Here is a 23,262-nt window from a genome sequence, read left to right on the forward strand (position 1 = left end):
AAAATATCTACTAGAGCAAAAACTTAAAATATCACGTCAGTCCCAATGACTTTATTTCTCCTTTTTCATAGCTTCACTTGCTCTATCCAGCTTAAAAAACTCAATCTCTGATCTAAAAAGCAAAGCAAAACAAAACAAAATCCCAACAATGTGGGATTCTGTGGAATTACAAATATATGTAAATCCCAAGAGTTTTGGTGTTTGCAGCGAATACCTATTTTCTGGATTCCTACCATACAGAATATTAGCAAATGCAAATTTATTCCAAAAATGCAGCAGACAATAGAGGGCTGAAAGCTAAACAGGGCCAGTCTTCCTTGGGAATAACAGTCTGAAATCAGTGATATAAATCACTCCCCAAAAGGCAACCAGGGCCAACAACAGAGTGGCAAACAAAATGTGCTTTCTACGGCCAATGCCTTCTAGGACAATACTTCAAGCAGGTGATATTTTACAATCTGCCCTAGTTGAAGCTTCCAGGGAAGTCTCTGCCATTCCAGGTAAATAATTATGAGAAGAGAGCAAACATTTTTGAAGCACCTATTCCCTGCTCATCCCTGTGCCGTGTCCTTCATATAAAGTGATCTTATATAATAATCGCCTGAGAGTAGGCAGGATAATCCCCATTTTCCAGATGGGGAAATTGTGTTTTAGAGGGTTAAGTTAATTGCCCAAGGTCACACAGATGCTAGACATTCAGAGCTGACTTCCCCACCCAGATTTTTCTGATTTAAAAAATGTCGGTTCTTTGCTCTAAACATGATCATCTTTGATGACCTAGCAAATGGAGCCAAACCAATAGGCAAACTTGGTGATTCATTATGGGTTTAGGGGTTGTTCTTCTTATCTAAAAGAAGGGGGTCACAAACATCACGATCCTAAGAGCAAGTGTAGACAACCTGCCCAGCAGCCAGTTAACACTGAAGAGAAGCTTCTATTTAATGCAGAAGCAATATTGAACAGGAACTGAATGGTAAGCTAATTAGCTTCAGGGTCTGAAAATGGGAGGATGCAACTACTTGAGTAGGATATTTTATTGACCAAATGTTTAGCCTGTTGTCTTCTTTTGAGTCCTTTTAAGATTAATTGGTGAGTATCCAGGACTCCCTTTGATCTTCTGAAACTGTAAGCATGAGATACAGGGAACAGACAGAAGTACAATTCTTTGCTCTCTGCTATAGGAGCCAAACTTGAAAATTGCAGGGTTTTGGTGATAAAGCTAGACCACATTTAAAATTATTTATCTTGAGGAAAGTATGGATTTTGTGAAAATATTTGAAGACTTAGGAAATACTGTATATTTTTTTCACTAGAAATATGAATATAACTGTAATATATATATATTCACTAGAAAATAATCAAAATCAAATTATAACAAGAATTAATTTTCAGAAACAATGTTATGCTAAATCTACTCAGGATTTTCACAATTTTCTAATATTACAATTAGAAGGTTAATAGATATTCCTTTTCTATTACCCTTAATTGTTACTTTTTTCAATAATTCACTGAACCAATAATTTTTTTTTTTAATTCACTGTTTTCTTTTTGAAAAAAAAAAAACTCATGGTCTTCCATGGATTCAAAGAATGTTGTAATAAGTTAGATTGTGCTCAAGAACATGAAAGGGGGTAACTGTTTCATCCTTACACCCTTGACTCTATTATTTCTCTTGCAAAATGAAATGTGTTTTTTTATGATTTTTTTTTTTCTTTTAGTTTCATGGTACACTGCTATACTTGATGCGATTTCAGGGTAATTTTATACAATTCTGTAAATGACTTAAGTGATGTAATGCACTGAGATACACTGAAAGGTGTTTTAAAATCTGTCATTTCCATTTAGAAGAAAACACGCTGAAGATTCAGTAAGCGTTTGAAGAGAAGTCAAATGTGTGCAGGGAAGTTTGATTTACCTGTCTCCACCTCTCTCCCTTTCCCTCCGGCTAACATGGGCTCTAGCTTTCAGAATTCAGAAAGACCTTTGATTTTAAACAGTTGGTACTAAGTTCTGTGTTTCATTTAAAAGCACAATTCTTACCGATTTCAGGAGCAACTAGGTGGTCAGTATACAACGTGTCACTTATGTCCCTTCTGAACACAGTTGATGCGATGGTTATAGGCTTTGTTTTATTTTATTTTATTTTAACATGAAGCATCCTTTCTAGGTCCCTGAATCATTGAATACGGACTTTGCTATAAAAATCACAATACCTGTTATTTTGGGGGTCTATATTTCTTAGTACTTTGTAGTTAACCAGTAGTACTTTCAAATTTACTAAAATAGCACCAATGCTAAGTTTAACCTAGTACATAAAGCAGGTTGTTTAGAATTCATATATCTTTTCTTTTTTTTTTTTTCAAATCATTCAAGCCACTGTCAGTTTCCCCTTAATAAAGCTAATCTTCAGTTCTGCATTTAGCCACAGTATACCAGTGCGATTCACGTTTTAATTCACTGTAAGATTCTAACTTTTCGTATTATTTCATTCTAGAGTTCCAGTTGCTTTACTTAATAAATTGTCCTTGCATCTCATGGAGACAATTGCATTTTACTTTTCTAATGAAGCTTGTGTTATTGTAGCCAAGTAAATGTTGCACCAAATGGTAGAAGAAATCCCGAAGGGAAGCATGCTTTTCTCCACAGAGGTTGGAAAAAACAGCATAATTCATTTTTGAGAGTTAGCAAGCAGTTTGTCCCTAAATGCCTACTTCATACCATTATTTTATTTTGCATTCTGAGATATTTTGTAATGGTAAATGTATGTTCAAGGTTCTCTGAGTTATTTCTAACAACGAACCAGTTAAATAAGTTCATGTGGCCTTTCTTCAGCAGGCAGAATTTACAATAGGAGCAGAAAGCATGCAGAATGGCTTCTTGTTTTCTGATGTTTTGGGCACACATTTTGGTCCTCTTATTTACGCTTTCATAATTTGTCACCGGCATTTCTGGAAATTAATTTTCAAGGGGCCTCATTGCAATTTATTTAACGATGAGTGAAAACGTCACCAAAATCTCGGTAGTTGAACTGAATGTGAAAGAAGTCAGTGGTTTAAAATTATATTCTATTCTGTGTGTTGTATTTATCTTTAAGGCATTTATCGCCACAGTTTTATCTAGTTTGAGTTAAAGAAGGGATTAAAGATGAAGTGTAGAACATGGAGGGGGAAAGAGGAAGTCTAATCCAGAGATAGAAACTTGGAAGATTTGATCTGTAGTCATAACCAGCATTGATTTAGGAACAGTCCTGTTTTTTGTTAACCATTAATGTCAGAGCTTTATAACCTCTCACTCATCTGTGTTCCCTCCCCAGATTTTACTTGTACGTACAATTGAATGTTATCTGTTGAGATCAGCTTGAGTCCTCAGAATCAAAAGTGATAGCCAGGATGACGCTTTACTGCTAGGATGTCATGAATAAATAGCTTGCGTTCCCTCCTGTAGGCAATGGAGAGCCATTCAAAGATTTTAATTGAAGGTGGGAACAGGATCAAGTTTGTGCATTAGCCATGCGTTCATGCAAAAGTGTGGAGGACAGACTGGAAGAGCATAAGACGGGAGGTAGGGAGATTAACCATTGTGAGATAGATTTGATGGGGTCTGAACTGGGCGAGCGTCACTGGAGGAGGAAAAGGGGAGAGAGATTTGAAAGATACCTTGGATACAGAATTGGCAGGATTTAATGATGGAGTGGCTATGAAGCGTGAGGACAATGAGAAATCTAGTGATTCCAGGATTTTAAGAAGATAATCAGACTCACTCAGGAAAATCCATTTCTCAGACCCATAAATCTGATCGGAAGATGAACACTAGGCCTTTATAGATTGTCAATATTGTCAGTCATCTTCTCAGACCAAATTCCTGGCTCATTGTTAAAAGTGTGGCTGAAATCAGCCATTGTGCAAAGAGCTCAAATACTGGCCTAAAGAGCTTAGAAATAATGGATTTTCTTGATGGGTGATAGTTTAGGAAATAATCAAGCAATTATGAAATGATCAATAGTAAAAATACTAATAAAAGTAATTCATATCAGAGAAGCCTATTCCACCACACATGAAACTTGGCCTCTGTTGTTGTGACAGAGCAGCTATTTGCAGGGATTTGAATATACAGACACAGATACAATGGTCATAAGCCTAATGCATATCTGTGGTTTTAAAGCTGTGGGGATGGGGGGGACAATCTGGAAAACAAACTGGTGTAAAGATTTCAAGAGATGTACAATGTACTTCTCCTTCTGTTTACAAAGCATGATTTGATTTCACATACCGTCCTGGATAGTGACTTTAAAATTATTAAATGAGAAAACATAAATAAATAAATAAATAAAATTAGTAAATGAGAACCATAGCCAGCAATGCATGCAAAATATTCCTTCATTGTTGTAAACTACAAAAAGTTTGCTTTTATGCAAAGAGAATGCCATTATAGAATTTTAAAAGGCATAGAAATAAAAGGCTCAGGATTGGAGTGATTTAAACAAACTCACTAGAATATAGTAGATGATTAAAATACAATCTATAATTACATTACACTGGTATCAGGTAAGGATAAAAGCCTATAAATACACTGGGGTCAGGGTAAGCATAAAAAATGAAACAGTTATTTGAATAATCTGAGATCAAGTTGCAGTAATTAAAAACGAATGTATTATTAAAATGAAGGAATTAGGTTACAACAGTCCTTATATGAAAATATTATTGTGACAGACTGAAATAAGTTGGAAATGATTTTGATTAAAAAATGGGTAAAGGAATGTAATAACTTTCACTGGGGAAAAATAGACAATCAGGGAATATCAAAAAAAAATTTTGGCTGACAGATGAGAGACTAAGAGAGGCTAGCTGTTCAAATGCTTTTTGATATCTTAAACTTCCAACAGTTAAGCTTCTGTTGCTATTTTATTAAAAGATTTAATTTCTCAAATCATTCAAAGGTTCCAGTTTCTTTCCAAAATCCCTTTCTCTTTGCTTTTATAAAAGCAATATTTTTATAGTTTACAACAATGAAAATATTTTGCATGCATTGCTGGCTACGGTTCTTATTTAGCAATTTTAAAGTCATTATATAGGATGGTATATAAAATTAAATTGTGTTCTGAAAACAGAAGTTCTCTCCTCTCTCTCTCTCTCTCTCTCTCTCACTATATATATATATATATACATATATATTCACATTTATGTTTATATTTATGTAAATAGATTTTTCCTGCAAAAATGTACACAGGCCTGGGGAGAGGGGAGGGCTGTTTTTGATTACTTTAACATTTCTTATAGGATGTTACTTTGAGGGAAGTATGAACATTTTGATTTACCTTAGCATAAGCATCGCCAGTTAAATATGCAATTGCTTATATCATTTATTGAGGAAAAACTTACCTTAATGAGGGAACATACACATACATCCGTGTCCTCCTTCTGCTTAAGGGTGACATTTCATTTGCACTGTATTCGAGGATTTGTACATTCATCTTCCATTATTATTTGCAGACACTGCACAGTTAAATCCATGTGTATTATCCAAAAAATAAAATCTCCTAGATCTAACAACATCAATACCACCATGTCCTGGGAAAGTAGGAACATCTATTTAAAGCAGAATGGATTTTTAACAATTTATGAAGAGATGCTCCTCAAAAGAAGGTGGCATAATGTTTTTCTTAGATATTTTTACGATTACATGGGGGAGTTTAGTTACTAAAGCGAGAGAACATATTTTAATAACATATTTTACATAAATTACTCCCCCAAATTTCATACAATTAACTAATTTTTAAATCTAGTGGAACAAAAAGATGCTATGAATACCTATTAATCCCTTTATACCTTGTTAGTGGATAGACAGGACTCCTGTTACTTCTCCACTGTTTTAAACCTGGAAATGTATAAATATTTCTAGAACCACAGAAGCATCTCTTTATTAATTCACTAAGGTAATTCACTACCTCTTTCCCTCCCTTACGATATCATTTGTCATTTACAAGATGTAGAATTTGAAAGAGTGATGTTATATCCACACTGCACATTTGAATTACACCCCCATCATCAAGGCTCCCTCCCAAAGGGATAAGGATCTTTTGTTGAAGCTGACAATTATGAGAGTTTTTCTGTGTTTGTTAAGCTGATGACTTGTGTTCTCTTTAACTAGTTGAAGGGCTGCACAACAAAGAGCTTTGCAGTGAGACAGCTTCGGTTCTAGTCCCATAATTTAGAATCTCTATAAATGTGAATTATTCAACTCTTTAAACCTTTATCTCAACGAATATAATGATACCACTAACCTCAGTAAGTTATCTGGAGAAAAAAATGATGTCATAGTAAGGGTTTAACAACTACTAAGGCATCAAGTTATGAGCTACATGTTAATCCTACAGCAGTTCTATACTGGCAGACAAGTTACTCTCATGTGAAAAACAAAACACACACACTCACTGGCAGTGTGACCTTTGACACGCCACCTAACTCCTTGGAGCTCTATTCTCTTCATCTCTAACAGGAGGTCTAGAAGCCCTCCGTGTTTCCTACCAGTCATAAATATTTACAATCTTACGAGCAACATTCAATGGAGTAGGATCAATACATGCTAGAGACGTCTTATCTAATATCTTTTATTTGGGAAGATGAGGGGAAAAAACCCAGGTTTCTTTCTCCAAGGATAGCTTGTCATCTATCGGGCTTTTCATGTTTTCAGTGGATTTTTATATTGCTTTACTTTACAGCCTCTGAAAAACAGATTCAGCCACAAAGGAAACATGGTCATTTATGAAGCACATATTACTTTGTGCTGAGCTAGGTTTAGCTACTCATGCGATTCAAGATAAAAATCAGGATGTATCGTGAGTTTATTTCAGCCACTCTTTTCCTTTGACTCACTCTCTGATCCCGCCCAGGTCCCTTCTTGGCTTCACTGACCACTTCCTGGCCCGGGTATAACTTCCCACTATGGGATACTTCAGAGAGTCAGATAAATGACTCTCTGATGTATGATAAATAGAAGAATGATAAATTCTTCTCTAGAGTAAGAATTCTGTCTTTTTCTTCTCTCTTTGCCTTCCCTCTCTTCTCCTTTCTCTTTGGGAGGTCAGAGAAGTGGGGGGATCCATGTTTCTGACTCTATTACCATTTTCCTTATGTGAGAACTTTGTTGGTTCTCAAAGACTAAAATCCAAAAATGAGTCTCAGTCTTGAGCTCTTATTTTTATACTGTATCTCCTTTGCCTGTCTTTTCCTCTTATCACTACTTATAAAACATTACCACAGTGTGTCCTTAGCCTGACCCTCCCTCTGTTGAAATCCTTTTAAAGCCTTAATTATATCCTGTCTTGACGTTTTCAGTTCCTTCTTCAGCAATCTTCCACTCCCTAAAATTTTGGCTATACTGAACACTTCAACTAGATCATTCTGTGGGACCCTTTGTGTACAGGAAAAAAATGTCATAACTTCAACAATTTATCTCCTTCTTTTACTTTCATTTTTAATCGAGATATAAAGAAAGATAACTCAATCTGCTGTACCTTCCTTACTTGTATTAAGAAAAATGTATTGAAAAAAACGGTTGATTCCCTTTTTTTCTCCCCAAATTCCACCTTCATTTTCTGTTTCCCTTTTTCTTTATATTTTAATTTTTATCAGGCTGTAGGTAGAAGAGGTAGAAGGTTGACCTTCTAACTATCCTTAATCTAGTAAGTTTAGAGCTGAAAGAGTGGTTCATGAAAATATTGGAAAGAATTACATCAGGGATTTGCAGAATTCTAGCAGATTTCCTTTAATCATCTTCTAGGTGCCCGTAACAGTGCTTCCCTCCTATAACTAGGTGCCCTATAACAGTTTCCTTGTGATATGTAATTGACTTTGCAGGACCGTTCTTTGCAGAGAGATGAGCCATGCAGACGATGCATTGTTGCACCACACAGAGAGTAGGTCTTCAAACTTACAAATACCTACAAAAAAATAAGAGGAAGAAGAAGATATTGGGTATTGATCTCAGAGAAGATAGGTGAACGCAAACTAGAGCCACAGGACTTTCTGCTCAAAAATATATGTCCAACTCCTATTAAAATGGCAGCTCATGTCCAAGGATCTCTCTGTTCTTGTGAGGGAAAATGAGATCACATAGTAAATGTTTAAGAAATGTTAAACAATAAGCCGTAGTTTCGGTTAGGCTTTTCAGTTCATAACTAGACCATAGAGGATACTTTATTACCTGAAGTTAACCTAAATTAACTTTTCCATTCTCCTGAATAATATCTGAATGATATCTTGACTACTCTAAACCATTAAAAAAAAAAGCCCCATTTAGAAATTCAAGACCAAATGCAATTGTAAAGCAAAAGCAATCAAAAGAACATTTAAAAAAAAAAAAAAAAACCCACTCAGATGATAAGGAAGGTGTGACTCAGAGACATAGGTAGCTGTGGTGAATTTAAGTGAATACCACTCAGGTCAGAAAGTCAGTCGTAAAGCAACACCCATCTCCATGCCCTTCATCTCAGAACCCATTTCCAGATCACTCTGGGACTCAGTGCTTTGCTTACTCCCAGCCTCCCTGTAATGCAAACGATCAAGAGTGAAATGTATTTCTTACCTGGGCATCGGTAAACAGAGCGAAATATTTTGATGTAACAGTTGTGACGTCATCCAAGTCCATTTTTCTGATGAACTTCTTGATGAGCGGCCCTTTTGAGTGTAATATTCCGCGCTTCTCTCTGCACTAAACCGCACCCTGATGTCAGTGCCCGACATGCAGTGTCATACATGAGGACAGCCTCCATGAAGAGGATCCCTCCGCTGCCTCCCCCTTGTTCTCTTTTTTCTTTTACTTGAGACTCATACCGAAAGGTGACCGATGCAATGTGATATAAAACATGAATATCTTTTACCAAATCCTGTCACAACAGAGTCCAACTAAGAAGGATCAGTGAAACACTGAGAATCGAGACTTTTATTCGTAAAGGCGCTGATAACAGTATATTTTTCTATAGCCGAAGGACACTTGTCTGAGGATATTTGCATCTCTTTGGGGATAAAGACAATGTATTTTATTATTAATCTTACTGAAAACAATGGACACACTCTCGAATATAGCATTGACCCTTTTGTGCAAATTAATGCACAGTAAAATTTATCATTCCAAGCTGTACAATAAAAATGGAACAGAAGGCCATGCAGTCTTAGAAAAATCAGTTGGCTCTGCTTTCATCATCACACGAGCAAAAATTTGAGATTTTGCAGCTCATTCCCCTAAGATCACCCACTCATCTGCAACAGCCTTGGCAGGAGGCCACCCTGCCTTCCACACTGCCCTTCCTAACTCGACTGTCAGGGGCCGACCTTGAAAGATGGATTTTCAAAGCACTGGGCAGAGCCACAACTCCCTTTCTGTTTGTAGAGTTACAGTGATGTGTAGCCCCATTTCATCCTTTGAAATTATACGATGTGCTATTATGTTGATAGAGCTCGTTTTTAATTTCTTCATTTTATTAGTGCTAATATAATTTGTAAGAAATGATAAATGTTCTTCAACGGTAATAAGATTATATGGGAGTTAGAGTGTACATATTCTAAAAAATACATGTTTTAAGTATTAACAGATCTTACAAGTGATGGTGGGATGCAACATGATGTTTATTATGAAAATACAATAAACCCACTGAGTTTCAAACCCACCCAGTGGATTTCAAACCCACTCTCCACTCAGTTTAATGAGCCTTTGCCTAGAAATTCAACAGTTGAAACCTTTAGAGTTTAAGCCTCCGTGTTAAGCAGCTCTACGACTGGGACTCTGATCCAGGTCTTCCACTTAAGAATGACAAGGACTGAGAATATCGTATGACCATGGGTACCTTTGCCATATGCAAGGCCAAATTAAAATCAAGTGAATGAAAGCACTCATTGACAGAATGATAGTAAGAGGTAGGAGAAGGTGAGTGTAGAAGGATTTAGGAGGACACTTAGGTAAAATTCCTTACACTCTTTATCACTAGAGGGAACGAAATACTGCTAGTTATTACTGCTAGTAATGGTGAGTGTGAAATAACTAAGACTTAAAGTTTGAAAGTTCAGAGCAAAGTTTTCTCCTAAGTGGAGGAGGAGAAGGCAGGCAAGAGGAAAGGAGAAAAAAAAAACATAAGGACATCATTTCAGACAGATATTCTACAGGGTTATTTAGTTTTTTGGGGTTTTTTGTTTCCCCAGGTTTATTTAGTTTTACACGTATAATCACCTTTACCATTCAAAGCTGTTTTTTTTTTTTTCTTTCTTTCTTAGCGCAAACACATAATTCCGCATAACATTCAGAGGCAATACATGTGTCTCAGTAATCAGCAAATAGCTATTCAAAGAGTTTTATTATAGGACTTTAAAACATCCGTGATGCAGGTTATAAACCCGTTCAAAAATAAGTCCCTCACGTACTTCATTTTAGAAAGTGAGGTGCTAATAAAGCACAGTAATGACAGTTGTCTTCTTTTAAGCAGGAAATTCATTTGGGGAGTTTACATTATACTTCAGGAACACATTCTTTTCCTGTTTCGTCGGGGAAGGTTACAACTTTATGCTTTGTTATCTCGACACAGACACGCGAGTTGAATTCAGTGCCATTTAGATGAGCATCAGACAGCCTATAAATTACCACAAAGTTGTTTATTCAATTAACAGAAATCTTTGGAGATTATAAAGCTTGTTATATCAACTTCACATTTAGGATGAAATAGAATTAAGTAAATAATGCCTATCTTTTCTCCTGGCGGGGCTCTTAGAATGCACCGAGCGCCATCTGCTGGTGATTAGTTTTTCAAGATTATTTTCTTACCAAAATTCATCAGTGCAAATGAAGACCAGGTACACGTACGTCAAAATAGAGATACGTGAAGACAATCAAAGGGTATCCATGCACTATAAATGACGCTCACTTCACATGAAAGCATTCTATTATAGTTCGTCATATAATAATTCTAAAATTTGCCTTAGGATAGAGATCCAGTAACACTTCAAGTAAGAAATAAGCTGTTTCCATATTTTAGAATAGACCGTCATGAAAGTTTTAGACCGAGAAGCAATAGCCATTAAGGTTTTCCGTGTTCACGTAAATCATGACATGAACATATCCATCTGGTTCGAAAAAATTAAAAACTTTAAAAACAAGCAAATGAAACACCATAGTACCACTTCATTCTGTATATTTGGAAGCAGTTAAGGAATATAAAAGCTTAACCTTAGTCCCCTTTAACATTAAATGATAAGTTGAATTATGTTATAACGTCTTTGTTAATTTTGTAAGACGTTATAAATCAACATACTTAAACATGTTCACTCTTACTCCGTATCTTATTAATTTTTAAAAAATCTGTGACCAAAGAATCTAAATATCTTGATAAAAGCCTAAAAGGTAGGATAAGAAGGAAATATAGTACTTCTAGAAAGAATTCTACTTCACACAGTGTTTTTGAAGATTTTTGTGTTAAAATCTATGTCAGATCTTTGTTCTGATACTTGGTGTCTCTGAAATTCGAGGAACATAGAAACATGCGTTTTTGCCTGCATTTCAGGTCCTCCATAACCCATGCAGAGAAGTAGACCCACTGTTCCCCATTAACTTTGTCTCCAGACCAGGCACAATGAGACCCAGGTGCATGAGTGTCCATTTCCACCATTCCTATGGAAGCAATTATTAGTTCTGTTACATTTAGCAGTAGATTGTAAAGAAAGATAATTTCCTACGGGAAAGCTCTTAGAAAAATGAAATAAAAATGTAAACATTATTTTAAATTATGTTATAATAAGAAAATCTGACAAAAATTGTTATCCCCAGAATTTGAACCTTAATAACAGGAATTGGTCATTGCACATCATAATACATAGCCCATCAGTAGATTTATTGAGCTCTTACGGAGGAATAACACGTTCTCTATAAAGGAAAAATTTTTTTAAAAAGAACATCCCCCCAGCAAAAGGGTATGAAAAAGCGTAGTGTGTATGTGCATGTGTGTGTGTAATTTTAAAGTATCGACATGAGGGCAGTTTGTGTCTGTGTTGAAGACCATGGTTTTTTTTAATAAATAATATATTTTTGAAGAGAAAGTTAGAGTGACCATACTTTGAGCAAGCATGGAATGATGTTAGCCGTTCGGAAAGAGGTTTCCAGAAAAGCACAGTGTGAAGGAATTTAACCCCTTTTCCTAGTTTCTTCCTTCCGTGGATGCATCCGGTCAGCACCTGAGGGACAGTATTTCTTTTAAGAACAAGGAGTTTTTGACCATTCGAACCCACTGTTATTGAAACCCATCTTCTGGGAGGAGATTTCAGGCAGAGCATCCCTAAGGGCTTGTGGCACTAGATCATGGAAGCCCTCCACCTGTGGTGCAGACAGAGAACCACAAATGCAGGGCCCCCCCCCCCCGCCAGCTCCTTGGCACTCCTGCCCCTTCATCTACCTGGCCTTGCAGGGGCCTGTCAGCCCTGCAACACCCCTTCAGAGGAGTCTACACTTTTAAACTGACTCCCTGGAGACGTTTCATGAGCCTTCCGGAATTTAAGCAAAACAAAGAAGTGTAATGGAAATGGACAAGCTGAAGAAGGAATAGAGAGGTTCACTCCCAGGCTGGTGCTGCAGGGGCTTTTCCTCAGGAAACTGCGATGGATATTGCAGAGAGCCATGGAAAGAGGAAAGAAAGAAATTAAAAACAGCCTCCTGTGATGAACTTGTATAATTTATTCCTCTGCAAAGCAGTAGGCACGATGTTTCATTTTCTTTCCCCTCCGCGCTTTCTTTCCCCCCTCCACCTAATTTCTGAGCACTCCCAGGCTAGGCAAGCAGGAAAATTCAGCATACCCAGCCCAGGAGTCATAAAGTGAGGAACGCGCTCAGGTGATTCAGAAACTTGCACATTGTGTATCTTGGTGGAGACTTCCTCCCTTCTGCTCCTGATTGCTGATGAAGAATGGTGTTTTCATAGACAGATGGTAAAGACAATTACAGTTAGGGGCTCAGCTGGGAGTTACATCAGTTTATTGCAAATTATTAACTGATACATGCTTTTGTTTATAAGCAGAGTCTTAAGCAGCTTTGTAATCAGTTTATCAGCAGCAGTGAGAATCTTGACAGAGCGCCTTTGGGGTGAAATGTCACCTCTGGGCTAGTCATTTAAAGTCATGATGGTCAGGCAGCCAGACAGTCTGATGGGCTACCTCACGGCACCACGGCGAGCTCCTGCAAAACCAGGGCGCAGCCCACCTTAGACTAGAGCACAAACCCCACGGATGCTGAAGAGTCGCCATGAGCAAACGTTTTCCTGTTGAAATCCCATAAAAGCAGCGTATCTATTTGCCTAAACCTTAGATAGGATACCTGAGTTTCATGACCTTCAACACATTAGTTCAGCAGACTTTCCAGGCAGTGCCGAATGCCTTCTTATTCACAGGGCAAAACTTTCTGCATCTACACTTCAGCAGACATCTGGAACTGAGCACGGGGACACTGTTTACTTTTCTGAAAGGAGCTTCACGTGCCTCTTAAATGGGAAAGGAAAGTATCTCAGTGGAGACATTTTTCTTACAGAAAAAATATAAGTTCTGTGGGGAGAATACACACCATGAGCTAAAAGAACTGGTGGGGATCGGTTACAGGTTTGGGCCTCGGAAGGCCCTCTGTGATAGGAGGGGAGTTTAGAAAACGCACTGCTTTAACCGGGCTGGCTTTGATTTCCTTGTCTATAAAGTGGGACGATAGTATTTCCTATTTGTCACACAGATAACTCCTTGGGATTCATGAGGGTGTTCATGTTTCTTTAGTCTGAGTTCTGCTCAGACCAATGTTATCTGTTGAATTTATGCTAAATAATACAGCATATAATATTTAAAATGACAATTTACAGATGACGTTCTTAAGCTCGTTTACAGAATACTTGCTGAAAGAGGGTGCTTTCAATTTAGCATTTTTGCAATAAAGCATTATCAATATTTATTAGGTTTTTTTGCATTGCCATAAGGACCTAGTTTAAAAACCTGAGATGTTCAAAGTATATCCTTGAAAAGATTCACTTGATCATAAACCAATAAACAATTCATGTCTTTCTAATTTACTTTCACTCTAACAAAGTAAATTTTGAGCTTAATCAAAATAAAAATATTTCTTATATATATAAAGAATCATATATAATAGCTCCTAAAATAGTCATTTTTGTTTGCACCTACTATTAATTTATATGTTTTTATTTCCTGGTTTGCAAACAAAACTTATCAAGCTAATTAGACACGAACTCCTGAAGTCAGAAGCCAGGTTTCATAGCTGGAATTAGATATTCCATATCCTCTAAAATATTGACATAATCCAGGAAAGTCTTTGGAAATATGACTCCAGCTGATAAATTTTAAATCACATGTATCATATGTGTAAAAGCAAAATCTTTCTTCTCTTAATCTCAGAAATATGGTTAAGTATGTCTATTCACTTATCTCTCTGACTTCTTTCTAATTCTGAGTTTCTCAATTAAGTTCCTAAAAGCATCAGAATAGAGTAAATCTTATTTAAACTGACCACATGATTCAGTAAAGTTTGTAATTTTAATGTTGGGTTGACATAAGCCTACTTAAAAATATTTGGGAGAAAAACAGAGTGTGGTGTTTTATTCTCACGTCAACATTCAGCACACAGTATTCAGTTCCCAATTTTCCAGTTCTTAAGCAATTAAATGTTCTGTTGACATCAGAGGAAAGGCTGCCTACAGAAGAGATGAAGAATGAAAAACATTGATATCTTAAATTGTAAACTGTGATTTAACATAAAAAGCATAAAAAGTTGCTTTTTTGTTTTCTATAATCAAGTTAACGAAGGATGAATAGTGCATTCGGCAAGTAATTCTGCCATGCGTCCATCCCTCTTGACTGGAAAAGGCAAAGAATTTTTTTTTTTTTAAATCCATTCCCTTCTTTGGCCGAAAAAACCAAAGGCACACTCTAAAGTTGCTGGTCAAGTCTGATTTTTTTTCCTCCTTCTCCCAGGAACTGCTAGGATGTTCTATAAAAAGATGTCAGGAAAGCCAGCATGGGAAAGTTAAATGCCCCAAAATGCCCTGCATTGCCTATAAGTACAAATGAAAAATGTTAAAGATTATTTAAAAACAGGAAAGACCTTTTGTAAAATGCTTTTGATTTATTGCTGTGTATTGTGCAGATCTCTATCAATTATTCTCACTCTATTTTATTCAAAAACTGTTGTAAACTATGAGTTGGCATGTTGCTGCATACGGAAGAAAAGCATTAATCAACTCTAAGTAAACAAGTGCAGAGATCTCTCTAACAACTATGAAGTAGTTAGTACATTTTTGAGCAATTTTATTCTAGAAAGGAGGTCTAAAAGAGTAGTGCTTAATTATCTGGACTCCTCTGTGCTGGGCTCCCTTTTGATTGTATTAATGAAGCAGCTGGCCCATTGTTTCCCTTTAATTCCTCTATTGTTTTAAGAATATGTCACAGCTCTTTATTCTTTTATCAGGTGCTGTGCAGGAGGACCCACACAATACCTCGTATTCCTACTGTATTTGCCAATGCACAAAGAAACCTCCACAGCGGTTTGCAAAGAAGGGGCACACATAATTTATAAGTTCTGTTCCTTGCACTACTCCACTGTCAAGAATTTCAACAGTATTGGATTGGAATTCATTATAAAATTGCTATTAAACAATGTGGCTACATATAGATATAGGTACTGTGTGAACATTCCCACCCTGAGATCTAGGTAGTATCACCTGCGATGTTGCAATGGGACAATTATTTAGCTTTTAGGAAATTATTTTGCCCAATCCCTTCCCAGTTGTGAAGAAACTAAATTTCATAAGTGGGCATGATGTTGGATTTTCAAATTACTTAGGTAAAAGAAAAAAAAGAAGTTAATGACAGAACGAGTAAGTATTCTTGTTTCCTCCAACTCCAGAAACAATGTCTGTGTGTATGAGTGTGAGTGAGTGTGTGTGTGTGTGTGTATGTGTTAAACAGCCCATTTATTCCCCCAGAGAACAGCTTTAAATTACCTTAGTGTGCCTAAGAGATATCATGGTTTACTCTATAGACCAATATGTAATCTTTATTAATTGAGCTCTGATCAACTGACCATCTTCTTCTTGTATTTTACACATGTGAAGGAAATAGACTTTTAGATTGATGCATAAATATCACCGTACATCTTAAGAAATCAAACTGCTGTTAACAATTTAGTATATAACATTTTATGCCAAAGCTACTTAAAAATGCTGGTTCATTTATAAGTCGTTAACTTTTCTCCAAATTTCCATGGAAATCACACACAAAAAAATCACCCATGGTAAAAATCTCAAAGGTCTGATTCACATAGACTTTCTCTTTTTACACACATGGCTTTTTTCTTTGTTTTTCCCCTGTCAAATGTCTGTATTTTTAGAGGCTGTTTTCATTGATTTTTTTCCCCCTAGTGTCCCCAGTCTAATAAAGAGAAATAAGACTTAATGACTTAATGCTATGTAGTAAAAGTCACTAACTTCAACTTTTAAAATATCCTTAGAAAATCCATTAGAATAAATTAGTATTGAAACCCACCTATTTCCTTTTGTATTGTTAGGTGAGTGTGTATGGGTTTGGTTTTTTTTTTTTTTTTTCCTGAGCTTAAACTTTCAAACTGGTATCCCTATCTATTCACTTGAGGCTCTTTATCCTTGTACATATTGAGGCAGAGTAATACAAAATCTAAATGTGATTTAATTGGTTCAATTTGCTGTATATCTTTATGCTAAGCTTAGGTCCGTATCTTGATGAGCCCAGATGTAGTTGTGCTCAAGGTTTACAGCTTCACGTTGCTTGTATTTCCTTATTTTTACAAAGCAAGCGTCTATCAATCACACAGATAAATTAGAAAGAAACATGTATAGACGTAACACATGGAGAAGATTTTTCAGCGTGCCATGTAATTATTAACCTGATTTTTACCATTGTAAGGAAGCATGAATTGCAGATAGCATGGACGAAGTTAAATGCTTTTATACTGGATACATTTTGCTTATACAGAACTCTATAGGTATGGTGGAACAATATAATTGAAGCTTTGTGAGCTCTGTAACCTAGCAACAGATAATACTGTTAGGTTACTGAATTGCTCCTGGTTGACAAGTAGGGAGTATTTTTGTGTTTATCATGTTTGCTAATGATGGGATCCTTTCCAAAAGGCTTGTCTTAATCTTAATTAGAGTTTATCAGCAGAGGTCTGCATGACATTGTACAGACACTGATTTCATAAATAATAAAAAGTGCAAGTGAAAAATTTGGCAGGATGGGGAGATACTTAAGGCTACCGCTTCTAGCAAGAGGAGCGTGAATTTCCAAAATATAATCAACTTTGAACTGTGACTTTATTCTTTATTATCAAAACTTGTAGTACACTTCACTGCAGTTTTGACAGCAATTATGAGAAAAATTTATAAGCTTCCTGTTAGGAACCATATCTGTTTGTACAAGAACTTTGATCATAAACATTACTTAGAACAGCAAGTACATGTTTTTTCAAGAACGTCAAGGTCTTTGAGGTTATTACTTTCTATGGAACCTTGAATGTATTTGCCCTTTATACGTGAAGGGAGTGGTGTGTGGGTGTGGAGCGTGGGGAGAGTGACTATGTTTGCAGCACAAGAGGCAAAGAGAGAATCCTAAAATAACCTTTCCATTTGGTAGACTTGAGGAAGGTATCAGATAGCTGCTTCAGTGCCTGATGTCATTTGATAAAGACTTCATGCCCATGCAGTAGAAATGTGATTTTTTTTTTTTGCTCTGGTTTATACAATATGATCTTTCACAGTTTTTCGAAATGTTATTGTTCATTTCTAATAATAAGTTACACACCTTCAAAATAATAAAGAATTAAACATTGTAAAACCAAATACAGTTCACAAATTTACTAACTTCCTAACTGGTTTATTCAGTTGAAGGACGATGCTAAGTCATTACATCCTTTACCCGCCTTTCCACACCTTTTCACTCATCATGCCCACATTCTTCAAATATTATTCAAAGCTATGTTCAGTTGTCATTTTCTGAGTTTTGGAGTGGACATCTCTCTACTGAATTGTTTGAACAAGTCTATGAAATATTTGATTATCAAAAGAGACCTTTTTGTTCATAGAGTTTCACTCTCTCTACCCTATACAAACTACAGATAGTTTACCCTTATGCCAATGATCCTTAACTCTAGAGGCATATGAAGCCTTTCGGGGAGCTTCTAAAAAATAGTGAAGCCCAAACTTCACTCCCAGTGATTTTGATTTGATTGATCCAGGGTAGGACCCAGAAAGCAGCGTTGATTAATAGCTCCCAGGTGTGGGCTTCCCTGGTGGTGCAGCGGTTAAGAATCCGCCTGTCAATGCAGGGGACATGGGTTCGAGCCCTGGTCCAGGAAGATCCCACATGCCGCGGAGCAACTAAGCCCGTGTGCTACAACTGCTGAGCCTGTGCTCTAGAGCCTCTGAGCCACGACTACTGAAGCCCGTGCGCCTAGAGCCCATGCTCTGCGACAAGAGAAGCCATTGCGATGAGAAGCCTGCTCACCGCAACTAGAGAAAGCTCACTCGCAGCAATGAAGACCCTACACAGCCAAAAATAAAATTAATTAATTAAAAAAAAAAGCTCCCAGGTGAATCTACTGTGCAGTCATGGTTATAAAGAATTGTGATACCCTTTTAGTGTCCAGCTAAACTTGGGCAAATGCTACATCCATATTTAATAGGTGTGGAACGTTTAGAATAGTACTTGGCACGTAGTAAGTGCTTTCTAAGTGTAAGCTATTAGTCATGTTAGAAGATAACCTGACATTACTTCCACACCACAACGATTTACATTATTCTCCACGTTGTGGCTATGCATTTTAAAGCTATGTCTTACCACTGTGTAAATCTTCTTAACGCTGTTTCATAAAGTGAACCATACTGATGAAAGAAATCAAAGATGACACAAACAGATGGAGAGATATACCATGTTCTTGAATTGGAAGAATCAATATTGTAAAAATGACTACAGCAATCTACAGATTCAATGCAATCCCTATCAAATTACCAATGGCATTTTTCACAGAACTAGAACAAAAAATTTTACAGTTTTCAGGGAAACACAAAAGATCTCGAATAGCAAAAGCAATCTTGAGAAAAAAAAACAGAGCTGGAGGAATTAGGCTTCTTGACTTCAGACTATACTACAGGGCTACAGACATCAAGACAGTATGGTACTGGCACAAAAACAGAAATATAGATCAATGGAACAGGATAGAAAGCCCAGAGATAAACCCGTGCACCTCTGGTCACCTAATCTATGAAAAAGGAGACCAGAATATACAATGGAGCAAAGACAGCCTCTTCAATAAGTGGTGCTGGGAAAACTGGACAGCTACATGTCATTTCTGGTTCAGAGAGATAGCAGTGCTAATTACTCAAACTGAGTAATCAAGGTAAGGTACCAAGGCATTTACTTAGTGAACATCAGATGGCACTGTGACTTGGGACACTGGGTTTTTCATTCAGAATCTAGAGCCAAACTGCTTTGTTCAAATCCCATCTCCCATATCTCCTTCTCTTCCTCCAAGTCCACTCTAGCTGTGTGATCTTGAACAGTTTATGTACACTTCCAGCTTCATGACCTCACAGTAAAAGGGAACAAATAAAAGCCACCTCACTGCTCTCTTGGGAGATATTAAGATAATGGATGCAAAGCACTTAGCACAGTGTCAGTGCAGAGCAGATAGTAGGTGCTTAATAAATCTGAGGTTATTCCTATTATTAGCACTTTGGTCACAGAAGCAAAAAAGTTGCTCACAACTTGATGATAATAATCTAGTGGTATCTAACCTAAGGTTGTCATGTTATATGTTGTAGGTAAAGCAGTTCTCCAAGTTCACACAGTAACCAATAATCAAGTCAGCACTACAACTAAAGTTTCTCACCCACAAGGCAAACGCTTTTTCTAGTTCATCTTTCCACTGAGGACAAATAAATTTTCAGTGATTTGGGGTGCCAGCAGTGCTTCATTATTAGCATATAATCCCTTAGACAAAGATCATTTGCTCTTGAATTACTGTGCGAAGAAATTCATTCATTCAAATGAAAATAGTTAATGTGGTCAAAGAAAGTAAACTCCATCTCAGCGGCAGCTTCATTCCTCTAAAATCTTAGTTTTCAAGTATTACTTTGTTAAAGTAACTTCATTAGGAAAACTGAGAGAAGACCTCAACTGTTTTTTTTTAATCCATCTCATATGAAAAGCACTTAATAAAAGTTATATTCCTGTCCTTAGCTATAACTAAAAACTTGTACAAATATTCTAGTGAATGTTTTTTAGTGAAAAAAAAATAATACTCTCATTTTTTTCCAATTTTTATATTGTGGTGCATATATATATGTATATATTTATATATATATATGTGTATATATATATATGTGTATAACAAAATGTATTAACCATTTTTAAGTATACAGTTCAGTGGCATTAAGTACATTAACATTATTGTGCAACCATTACCACCATCCATCTCCAGAACTCTTTTCATCTTGCAAAACTGAAACTCTATACCCATTAAACAATAACTCCCCACTCCCCCCTGCCCTTAGCCCCTGGCAACCACCATCCTACTTTCTGTCTCTGTGACTTTGAATACCCTGAGTACTTCATGTAAGTGGAATCATACAGTATTTGTCTTTTTGTGACTGGTTTATTTCACTTATAATAAGGTTCTCAAAGTTCATCTATGTTGTAGCATTGTCAGAATTTCCTTTCTTTTTTTTTTCTTTTTTTTTTCCTTTCTTTTTAAGGCTGTAAAATATTCCATTATATATATATATATATACACACACATATATATACACACACACATATATTCTATTGTGTGTGTGTGTGTATATATATATATATATACATATATATATTCCAGTGTGTGTGTGTGTGTGTGTGTGTGTGTGTGTGTGCGCACCACATTTTGCTTATCCATTCTTCTCTCAGTGGACAGCTGGGTTGCTTCCATGTTTTAGGTGTTTTTAATAATGCTGCTCTGAACATGGGTGTGCAAATATCTCTTTGAGACTCTGCTTTCAATTCTTTTGAGCATATACCCAGAAGTGGAATTGCTGGATCATAGGTAAATTCTATTTTTAATTTTTTGAGGAACCATCATGCTGTTTTCCACAGTGACACTACCATTTTATCCTCTCCCCAGCAGTGCACAAGGGTTCTAACTTCTCTACATCCTTGCCAGTCCTTGTTTTCTCGTGGTTTTGTTTGTTTGTTTGGGCTTTTGGGTTTGTTTTCTTTGCATGTTTTTGGTTTGGGGGGGTTGTTTGTGTTTTGATTTGTTTGTTGTTTTTTTTTTTTTGATAGTGGTGCTCTCATTTTAAAGCCAAATGTAATACCCTGTGATTTGTTTCCATTGAACGTGAGGTCAATCAGTGAAGACACCAAAAAAGCTAAATATCAACATGATTTATCATTTTCATGCACTCAGATTGCTTCTTAATCAAGATGAAGACTACTACCTTCCATTGAATTGTAAATTAGAGTTGGCTGTGTTTACCCTAGCTCTAAAAATGGTAGGGTAAGAAATTGGTTCTCCTGTCTCCTCAGCCCCATGTAGATTGCTAGAAACCTTATCTGTTTCTAACTGGTCAAGATCGGTATGCAATCCACAAATGATGCAGCCTTAATCATTTTTCCAAAACGAGTTCGCTCGCTCCAGTGAAGCACAGATACATGTGCTCATTGAATTTGTAGGTTTATGTTTTCTTTCTGGTGAGATTTCTTTTCTTCGACTTAGCAGGGCAGTGAGAAATGAGAAAAATAGCCCCAACCAGACCAAACCAAAAGGATAATCGTTCACAGTTATATAGCACTTACTATGGCAGGTGCTGTTCTGAAGCTTTCACACATATATTTGCTTATTTAATCCTCATGATAATACCATGAGTTCAATACTACTATCACCATCCCCATTTTCAAGGCTGAGGAAACTGACAGAATGCTTAGGTGATAAGTTCAAAGTCACACAGTTAGCAAGCGGCAGAGGCAAGATTTGCATCCCAGCAGTCTGGGGCGGGTGTACTTCCTCCAGATGGGATTACATCCTCACTAGCAGCCACATTTAGAATATTTTTTTTGAATCAGTAATTGAAACTATGTTATAATACTTGGGATATCTCTCCCTATAAATGACTCCCTCAAGTTGTATGCTCTAAATTCACATCAAAAGAACTCAGCCAAGCTGTTTCCAAGAACCAATCCTTGACTTTTACGGCACCATTCTCTTGGTTCCCCTCTAACCTTTCCAAGTGTATGTTTCCTATGTCTTTAAATGATTGCATCTCCTCTACCCACATCTTAAATGTTGAGATTCTCCAAGTTTCAATCTTTGTTCTTTCTCTTTTCATGCTGTAGTCTTCCTGCATTACCACATCCATGCAAAGAGCATCCGCAGCTATTTAGAATGTGTTGATGACTTCCAAAATATTTTTTTTTGCTCCAGCCTTATTCTCCTCCAAGGTCCAACTGCCTCCTGGTTACACCCACCAAAAAGCCTCTCAGGTACCTCAGACTCTACATGTTCAAAGCCAAATTCAGTACTCCCATGCATATACATACACATACATAAAACACACATGCACATTTGGGCTTTGGAGTTGGACAGCCAGAAGTCTAAATCATGATTCCGCCAGTGATTCTGCTATGTGTATAGCTTTGGGCACGTTAGCTAACTTCTCCAAGATTCAATCTCCTCAACTCTTAAATGAAGAAACTATCACTCACCTCACAGAATGATTGATAGGATTAAAATAGATGAAATACATAAACCCCTTAACCTATTGGACCCAAAGAAATTATTCCTAATTAATACTAATTATCTGTTATTGTCCGTATAATACCACTTGGTAATATACCAGCTTTACTGCCTTGTTAATGGAACTACCGTTAGCTGGTTTTGCAAACCAGAAACCTCTGTGTCATTTTCAAGAGTTACTTTTATGCATCTCAGGAAATCACTCCAGTCCTCTGTCAGCTATGTCTCTTGAATCTGGCCCTTTTCTCCCCTACAATTTACACTTCTCACAACTGAACTGGTACAACAGCCTCCTAATAGCCCTCGAGATAACATTTCCTACCCCTTCAGTTTACTCTCCTCAAGACCCTGAGATCTATATTCTGGTGGGGGCGGGGGGGGAAGCTCAGATCATTCATTCACTCAAATAAATATATATACCATCTCTCCACCATGAGCCAG

At 36.8% G+C, this 23,262-nt stretch overlaps 1 protein-coding gene and 1 pseudogene across 1 annotated transcript in view; one reads left to right on the forward strand and one right to left on the reverse strand.

Moving 5' to 3' along the window:
* The window catches only part of LOC115856543 (large ribosomal subunit protein uL11 pseudogene), a 33,365-nt pseudogene extending 24,624 nt beyond the window's left edge, over positions 1-8,741 (reverse strand).
* Positions 1-23,262, forward strand: part of ZFPM2 (zinc finger protein, FOG family member 2) — a 462,647-nt gene that overhangs the window by 426,788 nt on the left and 12,597 nt on the right. The gene's annotated exons all lie outside the window — the stretch shown is intronic.

The sequence above is a fragment of the Globicephala melas genome, chromosome 17 (assembly GCF_963455315.2).
Source record: "Globicephala melas chromosome 17, mGloMel1.2, whole genome shotgun sequence".
NCBI lineage: Eukaryota > Metazoa > Chordata > Mammalia > Artiodactyla > Delphinidae > Globicephala > Globicephala melas.